This window comes from Lynx rufus, unplaced genomic scaffold (assembly GCF_022079265.1).
Source record: "Lynx rufus isolate CCGP_SWC_20201006 ecotype Redwood Valley unplaced genomic scaffold, mLynRuf1.p SCAF_5, whole genome shotgun sequence".
NCBI lineage: Eukaryota > Metazoa > Chordata > Mammalia > Carnivora > Felidae > Lynx > Lynx rufus.
In genome coordinates this window covers 149,508,507-149,531,399 of record NW_025814867.1, presented here as the reverse complement: position 1 = coordinate 149,531,399, position 22,893 = coordinate 149,508,507, and positions in this window count along the sequence as shown.

Here is a 22,893-nt window from a genome sequence, read left to right as displayed (position 1 = left end):
GCCCCCGTGGCTACTTTCCGTTCGCTTCTCCCCCTCCAGATTGTCACTGGCAGGTAGAAAATATCTCTAGTTTGTGCGTGTGTGGTTTCCATTAACTGGGTGTGTGTTTGGAATTCGTGCTTGTCGGCCAGTTGCTGATTGCCTTCTGATGCTTCTTGAGAGAAAGCTTTGCAGATGAGGGACTGGATTCTTCCAGACTCCAGGTTTCTTGTGCCCCAGGGTCATGAAGCTGGGCGCTTCCCACAGATAGGGCCAAAGCCCCTTGCTTCTTGTCAGACCTAACCCACCCGTCTGAACGTCCAGCATGGTGCAAAGCACAGATCTGAAGTGGGAGTAGCTTGTTTTCTAGTTTCCTGGTAGAACAGCTTTGCTGCTGAACATGAGCTGTCTTTTCTCTTCGAGGGGGCCCAGGTGACAACTTCTCTCCCATTTCTTACTAGTCGACACTGTTCCTACAGAAGGCTGGAATAATCTTCTCGATCTGGAGGGTGGTGGCCTCAGGTTCTAACTAAATCTTAGAACTAATTCTCACTAAATATTCAAAAGTTAAAATACCCTGGTCAAAAATCCTAAGGTGAAACGCAGAGTTAAAATCTGCGATATCTCTGGACTTGGCCGCAGAAGGAAGGACATATGTAAAAATAAAAATAAAAATATATAAACATAACATTTTAGGGGCGCCTGGGTGGCGCAGTTGGTTAAGCGTCCGACTTCAGCCAGGTCACGATCTTGCGGTCTGTGGGTTCGAGCCCCGCGTTGGGCTCTGGGCTGATGGCTCAGAGCCTGGAGCCTGTTTCCGATTCTGTGTCTCCCTCTCTCTCTGCCCCTCCCCCGTTCATGCTCTGTCTCTCTCTGTCCCAAAAATAAATAAAAAACGTTGAAAAAAAAATTTTAAAAAAATAAAAAAAATAAACATAACATTTTATTATTGCGGTAATGTTCAAATAATATCAAATTAACCATTCGAAGGTGGACAATTCAGTGGCATTTATTGTACTCACAGTGTTTTGTAACCAACGCCCCTAATCTAGTTCCAGAACATTTTCATCTCTCTAGTGTAAAGCCTCCTACCTGTTGAGCAGTTATTCTCCACTCCTGCCTCCCCCAGCCCCTAGTAACCACCAATCTGCTTTCTGTCTCTATGGATTCACCTGTGCTGGGTAAGTCATATGAGTAGAGTCATACAACATGTGGCCTTTTGTGTCTAGCTTCTTTCACTTAGCGTCATGCTTTTGAGGTTCATCCGTTTAGGGAGGACATTTGTCCCTAAAAGAAGTCCTGCTGAAGAGCTGTTATGACTCCTGTTTAAGGTTGAGTTGGAGCTTCAAGAAGCGGTGGGAATGAACCCTAATGGTTTCGAGAACCTGGAAAGGCTGTCAGGGGCTATGGAGGCCGGACTCTGCTCAGGGAAACACCCTCTGCCTTCTAAGTCTCCTGTACCCTGGCTGTGCCCTGGATGATGCCTTCTGGGGCCCTGACATCATCTTCTGCTCATGGCCTTGCCACCTTCTTTCCAGCCCTGCTTCTCACAAAATGAACTGGTTCCCATTGTGTGAATTCGAAACCCTCTTGCCTTGGTGCTGTGTGCGTGGCTTCAACAGATCTTGAGAGAAAACACATCTCTCAGAAATCAGGAAGACAAGTAGTGGGTTCCTAAACTTCCAGCACTTTTCTGCTTCTTAGGCAGTCATGAGGTCTCATGGGATAGAGGTGGGAGCAGGTTGTACCTTAACACCTGGATGGGAAGACTGTGTGGAATGAGGAGAGTACCTGGAAAAGATTATTTGTTAGTCATGAAATTTTTTAGTGAACGCCTGTAATAAGTTTATTATAAGGATATAAACTTAAAATAATTTGCCATATGGCTTTTTCTTTTTTATGTTTTATTACTATTGTCTTTTTATTAAAAAAAGAAAAAAGCAAAAACCTAGACTGACATCATTCCTATGATTATTATTGACTTTATCCATTTTGATGTTTTCCCTCATTTTTATAACCTCACCATAGTCTTAAAGCTTTTTCTGGAAGTCAAATAATTCATCCTTCTGGAACTGGAATTCACTCGTTCTGAAATTGGAAACTTGAGCCTACTAAATTTTAATAATTTTTCTGTCCTTCTTAGTTGATCTAATTTCAGCTTAGAGCAGTTACGCTGAGTGGCCTTATTTGCCACTAAGTGGCGCTCATATGCTACTGTAAATGGTTTCTGTCCTCGAAGTCAAAGAATTTGGAAAACCATTTGCCTTCATTTAAAGTAAATACAGGAATTGGCCCTACAATCTGTATGTGCTTAGTGGATTACAGATTTTCTTCCATCTTCTCTTTTCTTGACTGCCCTTTTCACTATGGGTGTCATGATCAAGCACAGAGACTAAGTTTAAATACTACTTCTGTCATTCCCTTGCTGTATGACCTTGAGTAAGTCATTTAACTTCAGTGTTCTTAATAGAAAATGAGGTTAGTAATAACACACACTTCATAGGGTGGTTGTGAGAATAAAAAAAGCTAATATGTATTAAAGCATTTGTGTTATATGTGTTTGCTTTTTTTTTTTTTAATATTGTTGGGGTGCCTGTGTGGCTCAGTTGGTTAAGCGTCTGACTTTGGCTCAGGTCACGATCTCACGGTCTGTGAGTTTGAGCTCTGCGTCGGGCTCTGTGCTGACAGCTCAGAGCCTGGAGCCTGCTTCGGATTCTGTGTCTCCCTCTCTCTCTGACCCTCCCCTGCTCATGCTCACTCTCTCTCTCTCTCTCTCTCTCTCTCTCTCAAAAACAAATAAACATTAACAAAATTAAAAACAATGTTGCTTTGTCTCCCCCCCCCAGCTTTGTGAGAAATAATTGACATTTAACATTATATAATTTTAAGGTGCACAACGTAATGATTTGATACACAAATATACAGAAAAATAGTTCCCACAATACATTTAGTTATGTATTTGCTAATTTATCAGTATTTTTGTTCTTCACTGGGACGTTGCTTGTCACTTAGATGAACGTTTCCTATATACCAGGACTAGCAGTATGAGAATCACTATGGATCTTATTAAAACATAGATTTGTGAGCTCCATATCTGGAATGTCTATTTAGTAATTTGGGGGGAGGGGCTTAGGGATCTCCATTTAAAAGTTTCTCAAATAATTCTGATGCTCAGCTAGATTCAGGGACAAGACAACCCAGGACATCCCACTGAAGCGTAAGAAGTTTATGCTATCTGCCCACGGGCAGTTTCCAGATTCCCCTTAAACATGGAGTATGTGCCATCCAAAGCTGTGTCCACTGGGATGGTTTCCTCTCGTTATTGTCTTTCAAGGCTACCCTGTGAAGGAGGCCATATTGCAGCCGCTGGCGAATTTCCGCTTGTACCCTCATATTCAGTGAACCCCAGGATAAATCAAGCATGGTCTTTTCCCTCCTCCGTCAGCTGTTCATAACAGACATTGCATGTGGCAGTAGGTTTGAGCTACAGGGAGGTACTTAGCAACAGTGGTGAGTAATGCGGGGTCTGGGCTACCCGCCTGTATGGCTTGTATGGCCCTTGGTACGGATGTCTGTTTTACAAGGAATTGCAGCTGGGCCTGCCCAACCATGTGGCTTTATGGGTGTGATGCAGCCCAGCCCGTCATGGATGACTGGTTACTTGATGTCCCGGGGTCAGGTACTCCATTTCTTCCAGGGTCCAGTAGCATGCTAGGAGCCGTTTTCTCTAAAGTTGTGTAGTTATTTGCTGTAGTTGACATGGCCTATTCTGGAACTCTATGGGTCTGAGCTGGGAGTGTCTTTTTCCATCTCTAATGCTGTAAAAAAATTTTTTTTAAATGTTTATTTTTGATAGAGAGAGAGAGAGAGAGAGAGAGAGAGAGAGAGAGAGAATAGGCAGCAGAGAGGCAAGAGAGAAGGAGACACAGAATCCAAAGCAGGCTCCAGACTCTGAGCTGTCAGCACAGAGCCCGACACGGGGCTTGAACTCATGAACCATGAGGTCATGACCTGAGATCAAGTCAGACGCTTAATCCACCGACCCACATAGGCACCCCTCATCTCTAATGCTTCTAATGCCACAGCATCTGCTGGTCCACAAGGCTCAAGTTTTAAGTCACTTGCCCTGCAGCCTGGGCCTTTCTTCGCAGACCCTTTTCCAGTTTGGTCCCTATTCAAAACTTTTGTGTCCCTTTGAAATGGACGCGAGCAGTACTCCTAACTGTGGAACCCAGAGAACCCAAAGAAACCCACCCAGTGTTGTGCTGAGGTCTTTGTTTTAGGAAGAGTGAGGGCCAATAATTTGTTCTGTTCTTTGGCTAAGATATCCTGGCATGCCCCAGATCTGGGACCTTTAAAAAGGATACAGATGTGGCAGGGCCCTGAGTCCTCAGGGAGTCACCTCCATTGTGCTTATTGGGTGAGTCTGACTTATGAAGGCGTCAGTGTATTTGCCACTTGTTGCTTCTCCGGTCCCGTTCACACGATGTCGTCACCACGGTGATATCCTACGGATGGCCAGCTGGTCCAGGCCTCCTCAGACTGCGTGGTGACACAGAGGGGAGAGTTAACATAAACCCCGAGTCAACACTGCAAGTGACTACCTTTGTCTGTTCTGAGTTACTGTGAATGGTTTCCGATTCTCTTTTGATAAGAACCAAAAGGGCACAGTCCCCAGATCAAAGGCTGCATTCTTTGTACCCGAGCATACGCTTAAGTGAGGTTACACCGTCAGGCCAGGAAGCCTCAGTGCCGGCTGTGGCTGGCTGCCTAAGTCTGTGGGAGACCATCATCTTCCAGCACCCATCTGATTTCTGCAGACACCAGGCTGATTAATTCAATGGTGATAGGATGGGGGCCGCTCTGTGTGCCCTGTGAGTCTTTGAGGGCAATTCTCAGCTTTAAAATCCACCCCAGGATATGATATTGTTTTGGATTTGCTCTCTTGGCTGGGGTGGGGGCAGTTTTAGAGTCTTCCCCTTGGACTTCTTCACTATGGTAGCTCTTATCTGTGTGGGGGTTTGCCACTGCCCGTCCCATCCCCATGATTCCTGTGGGGACCAGGGTAATGGCTAGAGAATGGGTTCGCTCACCCAGTGTCCCGATCCTCCAGGGCAGAGTCCTCTGGGAGGATGGACAGAGCAATACTTTGGTTCGTTGCTCTGCCAGCCTCTGGGGGTGCTGTTCTCTAAGATTCATCTCTTCTCTCTGCCCAGATCACCCCTGGGCATGCACTCATCAGGACAGTTGTCGGTCCAGCTCCTGACGGCTGCTGGATTCTCCTATTTTGGGTCCTGTCATGCTGTTCCTGTGCTGCCGTCTCCTGCCGCCCGGCCCTGCAGAGAAGCTTTTCAGTGGTGCTGTCGGCTCTCGCCAGCTCACTCCTCCTCGCTTCAGCATGTGGAATGCCCTGGGGTCTCCCGTGGAACAGCATCTACTGGGTTTTCTGGCCTTTCTGTGCATTCAACCTGTCCTCTCCCCTGATCCCCTGAGCCTTTCTACTCGTCCTTCGTTGTCCATCGTGGTGGTCCTGGCACTTCTACTTCCTCAGTATGGCCATCGTTTGCTCCAAGCTTCCAAGAGCCACCCCAGCAGCATGCTAATTTTGCCTCTTGAAGTTTTCGTTGGGGTGTTGTTATGTGTCCCCCGCCACCCCCATCAATTCATATGTTGAAGTCCTAACCCCCCGGTACCTCTGAATGTGATAGTAGTTGCATGCAGGGTCTTCAAAGGAATAATTAAATTAAAATGAGGTCATTAGGGTTGGCCCTCGTCTAATCTGACAGGTGTCCTGATAAGAAGAGGGGATTGGGATGTCGATACACACAGAGGAGAGCGGCCATGTGAGGACACAGGGAGAAGGCGGCCGCCTACAAGCCAAGGAGAGGGACCCTTAGAAGAAACTAACCCTACTGACACTTTGATATCAATTTTCTAGACTCCAGGACTGGGAGGAAATAAATTTCTGTAGTTGAAGCCACTCGGTCTGTGGTATTTTGTTACAGCAGCCTGAGCAAACTGATACAGGTGTTGTATCCGGATCACAGAATAACGTTCTCTTGTTGATAAACTCTTGCTTCTGCAGCTTTGTGTTCTGTCCCTGATCCAGAGCCCTGAGGGCCTGGCCCCTGCCTCCTCTTCTGGCTCCTGCCAGGATGTGTTGCCCGGAGCCCGCAGCTCCTCAGGGTCTGTTCCTTTCCCTCCTCGGAAAGCCCAGCATTTCCTTGGCCCATCATGTTGTGACCTAATTCTAGGGCTCGAGGTGAGGAGAGGACAGATCCTCTGTGTGTGTGTGTGTGTATCTCGCAGGGTAGAGGTCTCTGCACAGTGTCCTCCTGCAATCAGGAGGCCCTACCTCTGATGGGGAGGAGTGACCTCTTTGGAGGCTCAGAGAGTTCAGGGGGTTCTAGCCTTCAAGACTGGAGGTCATCACCCTGGATGGCCCCACCCTGTATCCCAGGGTGTCATTCTTCTGTCCTTCCATACAGGAGCTCTGAGTTTTGCCCTAACGGAGTTGCCGGGTTGCGGGATAAAGTTCTGTGGAGTTCCGGTATTTTTATGACTAAGTCCTGGGCCTGATCCTTAGCTTTCTCTGCAATTTGAATACATATGGCAGAGTCCCTTCCCAGACTGGCAAGGGGACCTTCTGGCTGCCATGCTTACCGTTCAACTGAGAGTTAATGTCCTCAGGCCTTCCTGGTCAATCTCCCCAACATCAGTAGCCCCGGCAACAGTCACCCAGTCTCATCTCTTGGTAGAGATGAGAAAGATAAAAATTCCATAGGGATTTCTCCAGCAGCTGATGCTTGGCCGTTTCCTGCCCCATAGGCTACTCTAGTTCACTATGCTGAAGTTTCGGCAATTATGCTGCCTCCTTGAGCCATGGGCTATGTGATGAGGTCTTTATCGCTGGCCAGGCAGTGGGTGATGCGGCTCCAAAATCCTATCAACGAGCCTCCACTTTTTCACGGCACTTCTGGCATCAGGCTGGGTTCCTGGGGGGGCAGACTCTGAGGGGGGTGTCAGCGTGTGGGATGTTTGTCAGGGGGCACTCTTGTGACCGAGGAGGAGGAGGGAAGGAAGCAGCAAGGGGCAGAGGAGAGGCTGAGCAATGCCGCTGTTACCCCATGGGAAGTTGGCCTGGCCCTCAGCGTCGTGCTGAGTCAGAGCAGGAGGGTCCGGCTGTCATGCTCCTGACCTGCCGGTGGGTCCTTGCATTCCAGCTGTCCCAGGAAAAGGGTGTGATCTTGTGCAAGGTGGCACCCTTCAGCCAAGAGCAGCATCTGCAGAGGACGGACCGCCTCCCAGCCCTGGAGAAGGGCACCCTTCGGTCCTGAAGGGGATCTGGGAAATGCAGAGGGCATTCATGACAATAAGCCAAAAGTATTCATTCTATTGAGGCCACTTCGAATTTCACAGCGGTCGAGGCGCAGCACTGATGCCTCCTTTGGGTGGATGGAGCAGAATACTGAGATTGTGCCACAGACTGGAAGCGGCTCTTGGACAGACGTGCTGTCATTGAAGGGCCAAGTCTTATCCTCCAAGTGGAGGTCATCTCCATGAAGGTGTGTGACCCTACAAGGCTCAGGCCGTGCTCAGCCACCTGGGCCTCTGGGATACCGGTTCTCGGGTGCAAATTGGAGCTTCCACCTGCCGCGGGACCGTCATCAAGCCAGAAGCGACACGGAGACAGTCCAGCTGCCGTGGGCTCGACGGGAGCTGATGAAGGTGAACCAGGCGACTGTAGGCAGAGACGTGATGGGCTCGCACGCGCTTGAACTGCACACCCCAGAGCCGACCACAACAAAAGCTCCAAAGAGGAAAGGTCAGACCCATGAAGTGCTATTTGTTTTCACTGAAACTTCATCCCTCCCACTTAACACCCGTCTAACCAGCAACGGAATCAATTACCACGTGTCAGCCCGAAATTTGACACAAGAAATGAAAGAAGGACACAACCTCCCCAGGGGGGGTGGCGGGCGGGGGGCAGAGACGGCCGGGGAGATAGAGAACTCAGGCAGGGAAGCTGTGAATGAGCCACTCCGTCCTGTAATTAAGGGTTAAGGGCAGTCTGAGACCCTGCTTCCCTTCCCTCTCTCCCTCTCCTGGGCTTGGAGCCCGGATCACCGTTACCCGTTCATACTATTGGGTGTTTCTATCGCAAAGGATGGTCAGCAAGCCTTGTGAGGTTATTTGACTTTGGTTACAGAAGTTGCTCCATTTAATAATTGAAAACCAGAAGGTTCTAGACATTTATTGTTTCATAGAGCTCTAGGTGAGAGAATTCCTGGTGGATCAAGTTCGGCCGCCATGTCTATTTGAGCTGATTGAGTTCCTGCATTTTTTGGGCTTCTGTTAAATGTGGTGTCAGCTCGTCTGAGAGCACCCGTTGAAGGTGATGTCATTCACTTTCCACATTTATGCGAGTCTCCAAAAGAGAGCTCGGTCCATGGGCTGCTCAGGCAGAGCACACAAAAGTTCAGTGGCTGAATCCCAGCAGGAGATCTGTTTCACCAGCTCTACGAAGTGACACATTTTTGTTCATCAAGAACACCTCAACTCTTAAACTTTTATTAATAGGGTTCTAGGATAAAGAACCCTCTTGTCTTCAAGTAGAGCGTTAGATGGACATTTTCTAATCTGTTCTGTAAATGGTGTTGCCTCTCCGATCACCTTAGCATACAGAATGTTCAAAGTGTGAAGCGTTGATTAAAATGGCACATGGGTTCGAGAGGCAGGAGGCGTCCCTCCAGATATCCTGGTGGCGTTTCCGTTGATTGGCAGGAAGTAATGAAATGCCAAATTGTTGCTCAACCAGATGGTTAAATTGTCAGTGGAATAGCGGGTGGCATGCTCATGAATGAATCAGTAACTTGTCCTTTGCTACAATTTTTAATTCCGTGTGGTCTGATGGTGTCGATACCTCTTTATGGCAACTATTTTTGGATTATTTCTTTTCTTCTGACCTACATGGTGCTCAGTGTTTGGTTCTTTTGTCTGCATAGAGAGAGAGATGTGTGCTCTCTTTCTCTTTGCTCTCTCAGAGTGATGCCACACAGGCAGGGTTTACTTTGCTGCCAACAATGTAATGCTTTGTGTCTTCGTCTCATTGGTTCTCTCGGCTTAGCTCTGCACGTCTCTGTCGGGATAGAAACTGTCCCCACTGGCTCCCCCACCCCTTAAACTCAGCAGGGTCAAAGTGGCATCCATCATCTTTCCCTGACTTGTCTCCTCCTTCACATTTATTCTCCATTTCCAATGTGGGAGCAAAATCCCAGGGGTCACTTAAGCTTGAAACCTGAGATACTTTCTTGATCCTCCCCATCTCTCTTATCCCCTACATCATCAGATGTTATTGATTTTTGCCTACGAAAGATTTCTCACATTTGTCCCTCTGCCATCCTGCCACTTGGCCTGAGTCTATGCCACCGTCCTCTCCTCCTGCTATTCTGACAGCCTCAGACTCTCACCTCTGTGCCTATGCTCATGCTTTCCTCTTTTTCTAGTGTGTGTGTGTGTGTGTGTGTGTGTGTGTGTGTATGTATGTGTTTGCCTTTTTCTTTTTGACCAGTGAACCTGAAGACTTTAGGAGTCAAATCAGGCATCACTTTTAAAAAAAGGAAACATTAATTACTTAATTGGTTTCACATCTGCATTTTCTCTTGCCTTCTCTGTCTTCCTTAATTCTGTATCTCTCCATCTCTCCCAGTTGGAAAGTTTTGAGCCGTCCTCTGCCCCCCCCCCGATGATATCAGTTACCCAATGTTGACTTACTGCTGAACCGTACCCACTCTCCTTCCTGTCTCCACCATCAATTTTCATGTTAAAACCCACCTGATTTTTGCGTAAGGCAGACGCTCCCCTCCCAGCGAATCTTTCCTCCTCCTTCCAAGCTTCATGCTGTCCTTCGGTTCACTGTAGGATTCATCTTTCTAAAGTCCTTCTTTGTTCAAAACCTTCTCTGGACCCATTTTCTGCAGAGAAATGTCCTAACTCCCTACACACATCTGGAACCCTTTACAACCTGACTCTAATCTACCACTGTAAGGTCAGGTGCTATCACCACCCCTGTACTCCCAGCCCCCTTACCTGCCCCCCCAGAGGCCCCAGTACCAGCTGCCTTACAGCTGAGCCATCCTTCTCATGCTCTTGGCCTATGACTGTGCTATGCTTGGCTGGGGACTTCTCTCGTGTTGAAGTCCTACTTACCCTTTAAGACCTCGGGTGAATGGAACAACCGCGTGATTCCTGATTCCACCAGTGAGCACAGATTACCTTTTCCTTGCAGCCTTGATGTCACTTACAACCCCAGTTTGCTATTCGCCAAGTCAGCCCGGCACTACAGGCACTTAGGTGTCCGTTTTCTTTTGAGCTTGTGGACACCCCAGGGATGTGTCCATTGCCCTTTGGCTCCTCCCATTTAGCGACTCCTCATTAAATCCATGGCAAGAAATGGAAGACATGTATCATATTTACATATATTTTTTATTTGAGTACAGTTGACACACAACATTACATTAGTTTCAGGTGTATATAACACAGTGGTTCAAAGTTTATACATTATTCTGCGCCCAGCATGAGTATAGCTACCATCTGTCACCATGCAACGTTACTGCAGTATCTTTGACTGTATTCCTTATGCTCTGCCTTTTATTCCTGTGAGTTGTTTGTTCCATAACTGAAAGCCTGTATATAGAGATCACGTACTTTAGGGGCGCCGAGGTGGCTGGGTCAGTTAAGTGTCCCACTCTTGGTTTTGGCTCAGGTCAAGATCTCACGGTTCGTGGGATTCAGCCCCATGTCAGGCTGTGTGCTGATGGCAAAGAGCCTGCTTGGTATTCTCTCTTTCTCCTTTTCTTTCTGCCCCTCCCCTACTCAGAATAAATAAAGAAACATTTAAAAGAAAGATCCTGCCCTTTAAATGTATATTTCCAAAGGGAAGTTCTTGTTTTTCCTAGAAGTATAATTGACATACGACCTTATATTAGTTTCAAGTGTACAACAATATAATTCAATATTTGTATAAATTTAGAAATGATCACTACACTAAGTCTAGTTATCATCCATCACCATACATAGTTACAGACTTTTTTCCTTGTGGTCAGAAATTTCAAGTTCTAATAAAAAGAGAGTCCTTTATTTTTTATTGTGTTCATTTTTTAACCTGCACTACATTATTTCTAAAAGCTTTATTAACACCAAACACACAATGGATATCTTTTGTCTTTTTAAAAATTTAATCCAGCCAAATACTTGGTTATTTTGAAAAACATAAGGCAGAATTCATATAAGTACGACAGAAAAGTGTTTCTGAATTGGGATTTAAGGCAATCATTTAATGGATTTCAACTTTGTGTTTCAAACTGGAGCCCATAGAGACAAAGTGTGAATCAGGTGCTTTGCAGCATCTCTGGTTTGGTTGGGGGCAAGGCTTCCATCCCAAGGGAGTCACTTTATTCTTCTTTTACAGCGACCTCTGATGTTCAGGGATTGGATCAGTGGAAATGAATAGTTGAAACTACATCTTGCTACACTATAAATGGTTGGCGGAGGCAACGCACTCCCCCCACAGCCCCCCATCCCCTATATATATGTGTGTGTTGTCTCTATATGTAGAGACAACACACACATATATATAATGTGAACATGTGGACAACAGATGATTTTTAGATGTGACTAACATACTCATTAGGCATTTTTAGCAAAATTCTCCGCTGGTCTCATTGTCCTGAGGTTGAAATTCAAGAAATTTACTGTCTAGTGTGTGTCTCAGAATCCTGAGGTTTAACTTGGATCCCTTTGAAGTCTTTTATTATGATCGATGAGTCATTTCAACATTTTTCTACATTCAAGGGCCCACAGTAAAAGATAACATCAAGTACCTTACTAATCAAGGATACCACAAAAGATTGGAAATTAGGTGAAAATGTGGCATGAGCAGGAATACTCAACTCAAAACCTGCATTGATCACTACACATTTCAAAAGAATTTGGAAACCCAGAGCTTTTAAAAAGTGCACGGGACTGATTTCAGAAAACATTTGGGAAATATTCGAGTGCTATTTGTAATAGAAATAAACCCCACTTGGAGACTTTTCTCGAGTAAATGTTTTACAGTAGAGTTTGGCATCACAAGTCAAGGGTGGAGAAAGGTTCTGTACCTGTCTGTGTGCAAGCAGATTCCCAGGATCGGGCTGGGTTTCACCCGCAGCTCTGTGTCAGTCGCTGATGAGACAAAACTTGCTTTTTTAAGGGAGGCTGCTTTTATGTCCAGATGGGGAGGGTTATTGCCCACAGACTAAGGTTTTGGGGTTCTTGGCAAGGACTGCTGACTTACCCTTTATTATCCTTTCAAGGCTCTCAGACAGGCTCCACGCTGACTGAACCCTAAAAGGGCCCTGCTGAGAGCTTGAGAGGAAAACACCAGCACTTTGGGAGAAGCATCTGAATAGGTTCACAGTGGGAGCCCACAGAAGAGGAGCTGCGCAGCCCAGGGAGCTGGTGAGAGCACAGAGATTGCTACCCAGGCTAGTGAACAAACCTCAAGACCGTCAAGGGCGAGGATCCAGACCTGGCCGTCAAAACAACAAATTCCAGAGAAGTTTTGAAAGTGAAGATCAGCAACGTCTTATCATCTGGTTTTGCCCCCATCTTTAAAACCTAGTAATTGTACCCCCACATGGTGTATGAGGTGGGATGGCTGTTTGTCCAGCCCAGTCCTGCCATCGTCTTATTGATCTGCTCCACTGTGCTGCTTCCTGGATCTGAACTCGTCACCTGTTCTCCCTACGTTTAAGGGGAAGCCCAGAGTCTTTAGCTGGTGTTCAAAACCATCTAAAAAATGGGTCAGACTTACTCTTGCAGGCTGCTGTCTCTTATTCCTCCAACATAACCAGAATGCTTTTCCTTCTTTGCTCTCATCTGATAGAAACTTTGCCCAGACTCAAATACCCTCTCACATCTCACCACCTCCAAAAAAGCTTCCCAGATCACCCAAAATAGATGAGACCATATCGTCTATCTCTGAGGGGTCTCTGGCTTGTCACTTTCATGACACTCAGTCCATGCCATCTAGTGTTTTTGCCTTGTATGTACCCATTGAGAACTCTGGGCTGCTGTAAGTCACAGACAATAAGGGGCACTTTGTTTTTCCTTTCCTTTTTTTTCTCAATATATTTTTATTTATTTGTTTTTAAGTTTTTTTAAATACAAAATTTATTGTCGAATTGGTTTCCATACAACACCCAGTGCTCATCCCAACAGGTGTCCTCCTCAATGCCCATCACCCAAAACCACACTGAGATATCACCTCATGCCAGTCAGAGTGGCTAAAATGAACAAATCAGGAGACTATAGATGCTGGCGAGGATGTGGAGAAACGGGAACCCTCTTGCACCGTTGGTGGGAATGCAAACTGGTGCAGCCGCTCTGGAAAACAGTGTGGAGGTTCCTCAAAAAATTAAAAATAGACCTACCCTATGACCCAGCAATAGCACTGCTAGGAATTTACCCAAGGGATACAGGAGTGCTGATGCATAGGGGCACTTGTACCCCAATGTTGATAGCAGCACTTACAACAATAGCCAAATTATGGAAACAGCCTAAATGTCCATCAACCGATGAATGGATAAAGAAATTGTGGTTTAAAAAAAAAAAAGGACGTTAGAGTGGGAGAGAGCCAAAGCATAAGAGACTGTTAAAAACTGAGAACAAACTGAGGGTTGATGGGGGGTGGGAGGGAGGGGCGGGTGGGTGATGGGTATTGAGGAGGGCACCTTTTGGGATGAGCACTGGGTGTTGTATGGAAACCAATTTGTCAATAAACTTCATATAAAAAAAAAAAAAAAAAAAAAGAAGATTCCTCCAAATGCTGCTCCCCCACCCCAAGGGTAGCCACTATCTTGACTTCTAACAATATAAATGTACTTTATATAAATGGAATCATATGTAAAAAAAAAAAAAAGAAAAAAAAAAAAAGAAATTGTGGTTTATATACACAATGGAGTACTACGTGGCAATGAGAAAGAATGAAATATGGCCCTTTGTAGCAACATGGATGGAACTGGAGGGTGTTATGCTAAATGAAGTAAGTCATACAGAAAAAGACAGATACCATATGTTTTCACTCTTATGTGGATCCTGAGAAACTTACCAGAAGACCATGGGGGAGGAGAAGGAAAACAAAAGTTAGAGAGAGCCAAACCATAAGAGACTCTTAAAAACTGAGAACAAACTGAGGATTGAGGGGGGGTGTTTTTCCTTTTCTATTCATCAGCACAAGGCAAAATGCCTACCATGCACAGCAGCCACTCAGCTCGTATTGTTGAGCTAACCAGGTGAATTAGGCCTTATGTAATGCTTGGGACCTAAAGTAGTTAACATGTAAACCCATCCATCCATCCATCCATCCATCCATTTCTACACTGACTACCTACTCCATCCAGCTCTGTGCTTGGGCCTGGAAATACAGCAATGAGCAATAAAGTCACGGTGCCTATCTTCACAGAGTTTATAATCTTGTGAGAGCAAAGAAATAGTCACACAACCAACAATCACAACACTCATGGTGGCCTACTCTTATTGAAGGCTTACTCTGTGCTAGTCATTATGCTAAGTGCTTCTTCGTATTATCTTACTGAATTCTCATGACCACCCTTGGAGATAAGCATTATTATCCCTTTCTTATGGATCAGGGACTAGAAGCTTAGCTTAAGCTTGTTAGCTTAACTGCCCAAGGCCATCTGGCTAGTGAGTGGAAAAGTGGGAGCTTGACCCAGGCTGTCTGACTCCAGAGCCTTTATACCACATGGTATAAATACTTCCTAATATTAGAGGGATGACAAATACCACAAATATCATGTGTGTTAGTGTCCTCTGGCTGTTATAACAAATTTGTCACAAACTTAGGGGCTTAAAACAACACACATTTATTATCTTACAGTTCTGTGGATCAGAAATCTAACATGGGCCTCACCAGGCTAAAACCAAGACGTGGGCAGAGGCTCTAGGGGAAGTTCCATTTTCTTGCCTTTTTCAGCTTCTAGAGCTGCTTGCTTTCTATGACTCATGGCCCCTTCCTGCATCTTCAAAGTCAGCAATGTCACTTCTCTCTGACTATAGGTGAGAAAGGCTCTCTGCATTCAAGGACGCGTGTGATTATATCTGGCCCACTTGGATTATCTGGGACAATCTCCCCATCTCAAGATTCTTAATCACAGCTGCATGGCCCCTTGTACCATGTAAGATAACCTATTCACAGGTTCCAAAGATTAGAGCATGGTTATCTTTGGGGTGCCATAATTATACTGGTCACATCATAAAATGATGTAATAAGGGTAGCAGTCTGGAAGTATAGGAGAGGCTCAGGCTTCTTGGGAGGGACAGGCACTGCAGGCTGACGACCAAGGAGGTGGAAAGCCCCTGAAAAGCCACAGAGCTGGGGCCTTAGCAAGTCTGAGGGTGCCCAGATGTGGTGAGCAGGGGGGTAGGGTGGGGGTGGGAAGTGGCCTGTGTTGTGGCTAGAGAAGGTGGCAGGGGTCAGATCATGAGAAACATGCCTGGCAGGTAGGGGGGGATTCTATTATGATTCTGGGAGAAAAGGGCAATAAGTAAAAGGGTCAAATGAGGACACAATTGATTTGCACTTTAAGATCACTCTGCTGAGGTGCCTGGGGGCGCCTGGGTGGCTCAGTCGGTTGAGTGTCCGACTTCACCTCAGGTCATGATCTCACTGTCCGTGAGTTCGAGCCCCGTGTCGGGTTCTGTGCTGACAGCTCAGAGCCTGGAGCCTGTTTCAGATTCTGTGTCTCCCTCTCTTTCTGCCCCTCCCCTGCTCATGCTCTGCCACTCTCTCTCTCTGAAAAATAAAATAAACATTTAGGGGCGCCTGGGTGGCTCAGTCGGTTAAGCGTCTGACTTCGGCTCAGGCCATGATCTTACAGCTCGTGAGTTCGAGCCCCGCGTCGGGCTCTGTGCTGACAGCTCAGAGCCTGGAGCCTGCTTCTGCTTCTGTGTCTCCCTCTCTCTCTGTCCCTAACCCACTCGCATTCTGTCTCTGTCGCTCTCAGAAATAAATAAACATTAAAAAAAAATTAAAAAGAAAAGATCACTCTGCTGCTGTGTAGAAAACAGGTTGATGGGGAGCACAAGTGCATGCAATTATGAGGGTATTTCAGTAGTTAAGGTGGGAGATGTTGATGGTCTGAACCAGGAGGGGGGCTCTGCAGGTGAGGAGAGGCCAGCCAGAGCAGATAGCAGGGCTGGTGGTTGCCTGGATGTGAGGTAAGGGAGAGATGTCCAGGTTTCTAAGTGGGATGGCCCAAGTGGTTAGGGCCTTCATGTTGACACAAGGGTGACTGGACAGGACCAGGCTTTTGGATGGGAGATGACCAGAGCTAAGTGGCTGTAGAAGGAGCAAAGGCAATTAATATAAGAATGGAAATATATCCTGGTGGTAGGAGGCTGGTGGGTAGAAACAGGGCAAAATTTGGCACAGTCATGCCTTTTAGTTCTTATAATTGAATATTTACAGACACCATTTTGCTTTTTTTTTTGGCTACAAAAAGCTTTATTTCTATTTGGTCCAAGGCTTGGGAGAGGGCTCCAGGGTGGCTAAAAAGCTGCCTAGTGGCTGCAAGGAGAAGTTCAGGCACAAGCCCTGGCCCAGGCGATGCTAGAGGGGCCCCTCAAAGGCTGTTGGGCTTCAAGGGCTCCTACTGATGCTTGAAGGTGAGCCTCTGGAAGGGACACTCAACCAGCCCAGTCTGGGGGCCAGCCAGCTTACAGATGGGAGTCAGGTGGTCGCCATCTTCTTGATGGGTTTCACCTCCTCATCCAGGAAGTGGTTGTCCAGGAAGTCAGAGACGGAGGCCTGTGCAGGCAGAAGCCAGGGCGTGCAGATCCAAAAGGGCCTGGTTCAGGTTCTTCTCCATAACCAGGGTGGCTTCCATGGCATCCAAGGCTTTACCCCACTCATCCTGGGACGCTTCTGCCCATCCTGGAAGAGGGCGTGGCCACCACACTGGTTTTGCATCTTCAAGTGGGCTCAGGACCCTCCTAAGGCTTCTCCTAAGGCAGCTTGTGGAAGAAGTGGGCCAGCCCTCCAGAGCCACATGGTCGTGGTGGAAATAGAAGCCCAGAGAGAGGTAGGCGTAGGAGGTCCGCAGATGCATGTTGGTCAGGTGTCTGATGGCGGCCTCCACCTCGGTGGAATGATTCTGATGAATCCGGGTGCTCACGGTTGATCGGTAATAAGGAGCTAAGCTCAAAATAGGGTGTTGGCTCGTTTTGGAGGCAAAGGGTGGGTGAGAAGATGGCTCTGAAGGTTGTGACTGAAAAAATGTTTAGAGGGTGGTCGCAGGCTGGTAGAAGGGGTGTCCCTGGGTCTGTACCATCCAAACCCTATTGAAGCAAGAGACATCGGCAGGACCAGGGGCACACTTCCTGCAGAAACCATATTGCTTTAAGAGGCCACGATGTTAAAATGTCTTCTGGAAAATTATGCAGACCAAATATTCTGATTGTTGGTTTGGTTTAATTAAGGGCAACATATCGGTTATCATATTTCAGCCTCTCCATCTTAGCAATAAAATTTTTAAAAAATTTTTATTTTTTGAGAGAGAGAGAGAGTGAGCGAGAGAGCACGAGTGTGGGACAGAGTGCGAGTCGGGGGAGTGGCAGAGAGAGAGAGAGAGAGACACAGAATCCGAAGTAGGCTCCAGGCTCCCAGCTGTCAGCACAGAGCCCGATGTGGGGCTCAAACCCACAGACTGCCGGATCATGACCTGAGCAAAGTCAGATGCCTAACTGACTGAGCCACCCAGTCACCCCTTGCCTCTCCATCTGAATAAGTAGATATTCTTTTTGCTTGCTTGCACATGACAACTTTATGTACACCATATGTTTCTTCTGATTCTTAGCCTGATGGCAGAATGATTCTTTGGGCACAGTGTAATATGACCTTGAATTTTAATAAGATTCATTTTGTTTTTCAGTAAATACATATAGAATTGTATGTTTCAACAAGATTAACATTTTTCAAAAAGGAGATTTTAGAGAAAGAGGTTTTGGTGTGAGTTAATTATGGGACTTAACAAGGAAAATCAATCAACCTGCCATGCAATACTGAATTAACCAAATGGCACGCATGCACTTGTAATCTAACAAGTTACTTTGTATACCTGTCCTAGGATGAGAGTCCACAGTTATCTTATTTAGATCTCACAACGTGAACACACGTACTAACATAGGTTTAGAAACTCCATACTAGAAGACAAAAGAGTGGATTCTCCCAGCAAGCAAGAACATTTTGGCATTCTGTACTGGCCTCCCGTGTATCCCCGGGTACTACACTTCTCTGCGGCGTGGATTGGCTTGGCTGCCCAAACTTCTATGGAGAGACATCCCTTTTGTTCTTGCTTATAGTCTGTTTCAGTGGTTCTCAAACTTCAGTGAGTATTAGAATTAGTCTACAGGGCTGTATAGATAAAGCCATGGATCTCATGCTTGACTTGCAAAGTGAGACCATTCTGAAGGTACTTTAGACTTTAATTTTTGCCTTTGGTGAAGATTTTAGAACTTCATATGGGCTCTTGGAACCTTGGGGCTATGATTCCAAGTCTGATTTTGGGAGGCATTTCAGCACCTGCCTCTGAATAGAAGAGGGGCTGAAGTTAGAGACAGCAGGGAGGCACAGTGCTGTGAAATCGATTAAATAATTAGAAGGGAATGAACACCCTGTGGTCATGTGTGTGGTAAAGAGATCCCGGAATAGCAGAACAGCAGATATTAATTGTCACATGCCAGTGCAAGAACAGAGGTGGACCCAGGACATACGCAACGAGATTCCTTTCCACAGGAAGGACCGGGATTGTCACCTAGTGCCGGACAAGCAAAGGCCCGTCTATGGTAGTTTCAGTAGAGAGAAGTACTGGGAGTACAGCTCATGTGCCCACAATAATGCCACAGGCAAGGTGTGCCCCAGCACTGACCTTCTAGAGTCACATCAGCACCTGCCATTTTAAAATAGATTCATTAAATTGAAGTTTTGTAGCCTTTTTAAAAATCATCTTGATTACATTTATTTTAAATGTTATTGTAGTTTTATAGTGGCAGAAGTATTCTTTTTTTTTTTAATTTAAGTTTGTTTATTTTTGAGAGAGAGACAGAGAGAGTGAGTGGGGGAGGGGCAGAGAGAGAGAGAATCCCAAGCAGGCTCTGCACTGTCAGCACAGAGCCCCGATGTGGGGCTCAAACTCACAAACTGTGAGATCATGACCTGAGCCAAAATCAAGAGTCAGACACTTAAGCCTGAACCACCCAGGTGCCCCAAAGAAATATCACAGTTTAAACAAGTTACTGAGACAAGGGATGTGATGCATTGGGTGTTAAATAGAAGTCACTCCAGAAATTAATCTACTTCCAGTTCATTCTCAAACACTCACTGGGCACTTGGGTCTAAAGGTGAGTAGGTGGTAAATGGGGGAAAATTTTTCCTTTAAAAGAGTCAGTGTCTGCTCAGCTTAGTGCAATGTTGCCGTTTACTATTCCTAAGAACAATGAGAAAGCATGACAGGTCCTTCATAGCTGCCACGTGAAAATGTTAAGAAGTCCTTGTTCATTCTATAGTTAACATAGTGCTAAGTTTTAAAAATATCAGATCCTAAAGAAATTGTGGTTTATGTACACAATGGAGTACTACGTGGCAATGAGAAAAAATGAAATATGGCCTTTTGTAGCAACGTGGATGGAACTGGAGAGTGTGATGCTAAGTGAAATAAGCCATACAGAGAAAGACAGATACCATAGGTTTTCACTCTTATGTGGATCCTAAGAAACTTAACAGAAACCCATGGGGGAGGGGAAGGAAAAAAAAAAAGAGGTTAGAGTGGGAGACAGCCAAAGCATAAGAGACTCTTAAAAACTGAGAACAAACTGAGGGTTGATGGGGGGTGGGAGGGAGGGGAGGGTGGGTGATGGGTATTGAGGAGGGCACCTTTTGGGATGAGCACTGGGTGTTGTATGGAAACTAATTTGACAATGAATTTCATATAATAAAAAAAAAAATCAGATCCTGAAGTTTCTGCATGTTGTTGTGCACTTAACATAATCCATATTAAATACTTGATAAAATCCAGTTAGTAAAAAAACTACATGTAAAATGAATTTAGCAGAAAAGCCTCTTAAAAAAGCCACCAAGGTAAGACTTGGTAAAAAAAAAAAAAACGAAACAAAACAAACAAAACCCTGAAGGCTGTTGTCAGTGCAAACCTTGACTTTCAGGCTGAAATCCCCTTGCTAAGTGTAAAGGAAGAGGCTACCATAGGGGCCTTCAACTTTGTGGTCCTTTTCTTAAAAAAAAATTTTTTTTTAATGATTGTTTTTCAGAGAGAGAGAGAGAGCGACAGCGAACGTGGGCAGGGGAGGGGCAGAGAGAGAGGGAGACACAGTCCAAAGCAGGCTCCAGGCTCTGAGCCATCAGCATAGAGCCCCACGCAAGGCTTGAGCTCACGAAGCGTGAGATCATGACCGGAGCCAAAGTTGGATGCTTAATCCACTGAGCCACCCAGGCACCCGTACTTTCTGTGGTACTTTAACACGTTGTGGGGATTGGTGTGTCCACACTGACCACCTGTTCATCTTCAGACTCCAGCATCTTGTACGTGCTCGGTGAGTGTTCAAGGAAGGAAGGGAGTATGTGCTTCAGAGCGATTTCTATTCAAGCATCACTTAACCGGTGACTCAGTCCATCGGCAGCTCCTGTAAATGAAGTGCTGCTTCTGGGCACGTAGGCTGTAGAGCTCGCCTATCGATTTTGAAAGGGACCATACAAATGCATGCCGCTTTCCTGGGCTGCAGCCTTGCTTCTAAGTACCTGATTCATCATGACCGTGCCCCTCCCAGCCTGGCCCATCTGCCTGCAGGCTCACCCTTGGCCCTTGAGTCTGTTCTAACTAGTGTACTAAACAGCCCTGTTTCCATGGGTGAATGGGACTTGGAATGACTTCCATGTCCTTCTGCCCTGAGTCTGGTGAGCCCCAATTATCCTGCCTGCTCTAGGCGTCTGGGTATAAACTGCAGCCTTATTTTACCCTCTCATCTTTTTTGAGAGCTTGGGTGAATGGTCTATTGATGACACTTTTCCTCAGATCTAGGTGAGGGTTTTATCATCCTGGGTCTCGCATTCTTCTCTCTCTGCAGACTCTAGGACCCCCTGACATCGGCACACGTAGGAGTCCTGGAAGAGCACATGGTCGGAAGCCTTGGCTTTCTCTCCATCTAAGGCTTGATTTAGATCTACGTCTCAGCACTCGGCAGAGCTCCTTTCCCTCCACATAAATGAGTTGACTCTTTACCTTTATAGGTTTTGCTGAAAGCAAAATCTTAATTGCCTGTCATTGAAATGAGTACGTATTACTTCTTACTAAAAATGTTCATTAGAAATAGTGTTCATGTAGGCTCAGATTCATGTAGGGTTGGTTGGTACATCTTTGGGATCCCTCTAAGCAATCTCACAAACAGTGTTCTGGTTCTTGGTATTTGGTGCAGTTAAAAAAAGGGAAATCAGAGGCTTTGAGCTGGTCTAAAGGTTTAAAGTTCCTCACCAGGAAGGCTTTTATTAGTTTCTTTGTTGATTTTTTTTTTAAACCAATTTTGTAGGAATGGTGGCTATTGAGCTAACCAATTCCTGGTCACTCACTCATCTGTCAGTCGAAGCATGAGACCCAATTGCTCCTTCCATCTATACTGAACAAACGGGAAGGGCAGGGTTGTACATGGTGGGGACGTCAGGAGAAAGGAAAGTCTAGGGTGCACTGAGCTATTGCATGTTCATTTGGTTTCTCAGGTTGACATGGACAGTAAAAAAAAAAAAATTAGATATAGGAGAATCCTAGGAGACAGTGAATTCTTGTTCTTTTCTTCTCTCTGAGATATCTCCCATTATTCTTTGGGAGAAGAATCAGGCTCTTTTCCCAGTGAAAAATAGCAATTTACTAGACAAGGGGCATGAGTAGGGAGCATCTAAGTATGGAGACTAATTGTTAGAAATCCACTTTGCAGACTTCCACAGTGCCAGCCCTCGCCCCTACTCCTTTGCTTTTCCCTGCCCAATCTGTGGTTTTCACTGCTCTCCACTCTGTGTCAGAACCCAGCGTCCAGATGTATAGTTGGATATACATCTTTAGACCAAGCCCCATCCCTTTCACAAGCAAAGCTGTCTTCTTCTGGGCCCCTTGGTGGGATTTTTTTTTTAATTTAAATTTTATTTTTTAAATTTACATCCAAGTTAGTTAGCATATAGTGCAACAATGATTTCAGGAGTAGATTCCTTAGTGCCCCTTACCCATTTAGCCCATCCCGCCTCCCACAACCCCTCCTGTAACCCTCAGTTTGTTCTCCATATTTATGAGACTCTTCTGTTTTGTCCCCCTCCCTGTTTTTATATTATTTTTGCTTCCTTTCCCTTGTGTTCATCTGTTCTGTGTCTTAAAGTCCTCCTATGAGTGAAGTCATATGATATTCGGCTTTCTCTGACTAATTTCATTTACCATAATACCCTCTAGTTCCATCCACCTAGTTGCAAATGGCAAGATTTCATTCTTTTTGATTGCCAAGTAATACTCCACTGTATATATATATACCACATCTTCTTTATCCATTCATCCATTGGTGGGCATTTGGGCTCTTTCCATACTTTGGCTATTGTTGATAGTGCTGCTATAAACATTGGGGTGCATGTTCCCCTTCGAAACAGCACACCTGTATCCCTTGGATAAATACCTAGTAGTGCAATTGCTGGGTCGTAGGGTAGTTCTATTTTTAGTTTTTTTGAGAAACCTCCATACTGTTTTCCAGAGTGGCTGCACCAGCTTGCATTCCCACAAGTAGTGCAAAAGGGTTCCTCTTTCTCCACAT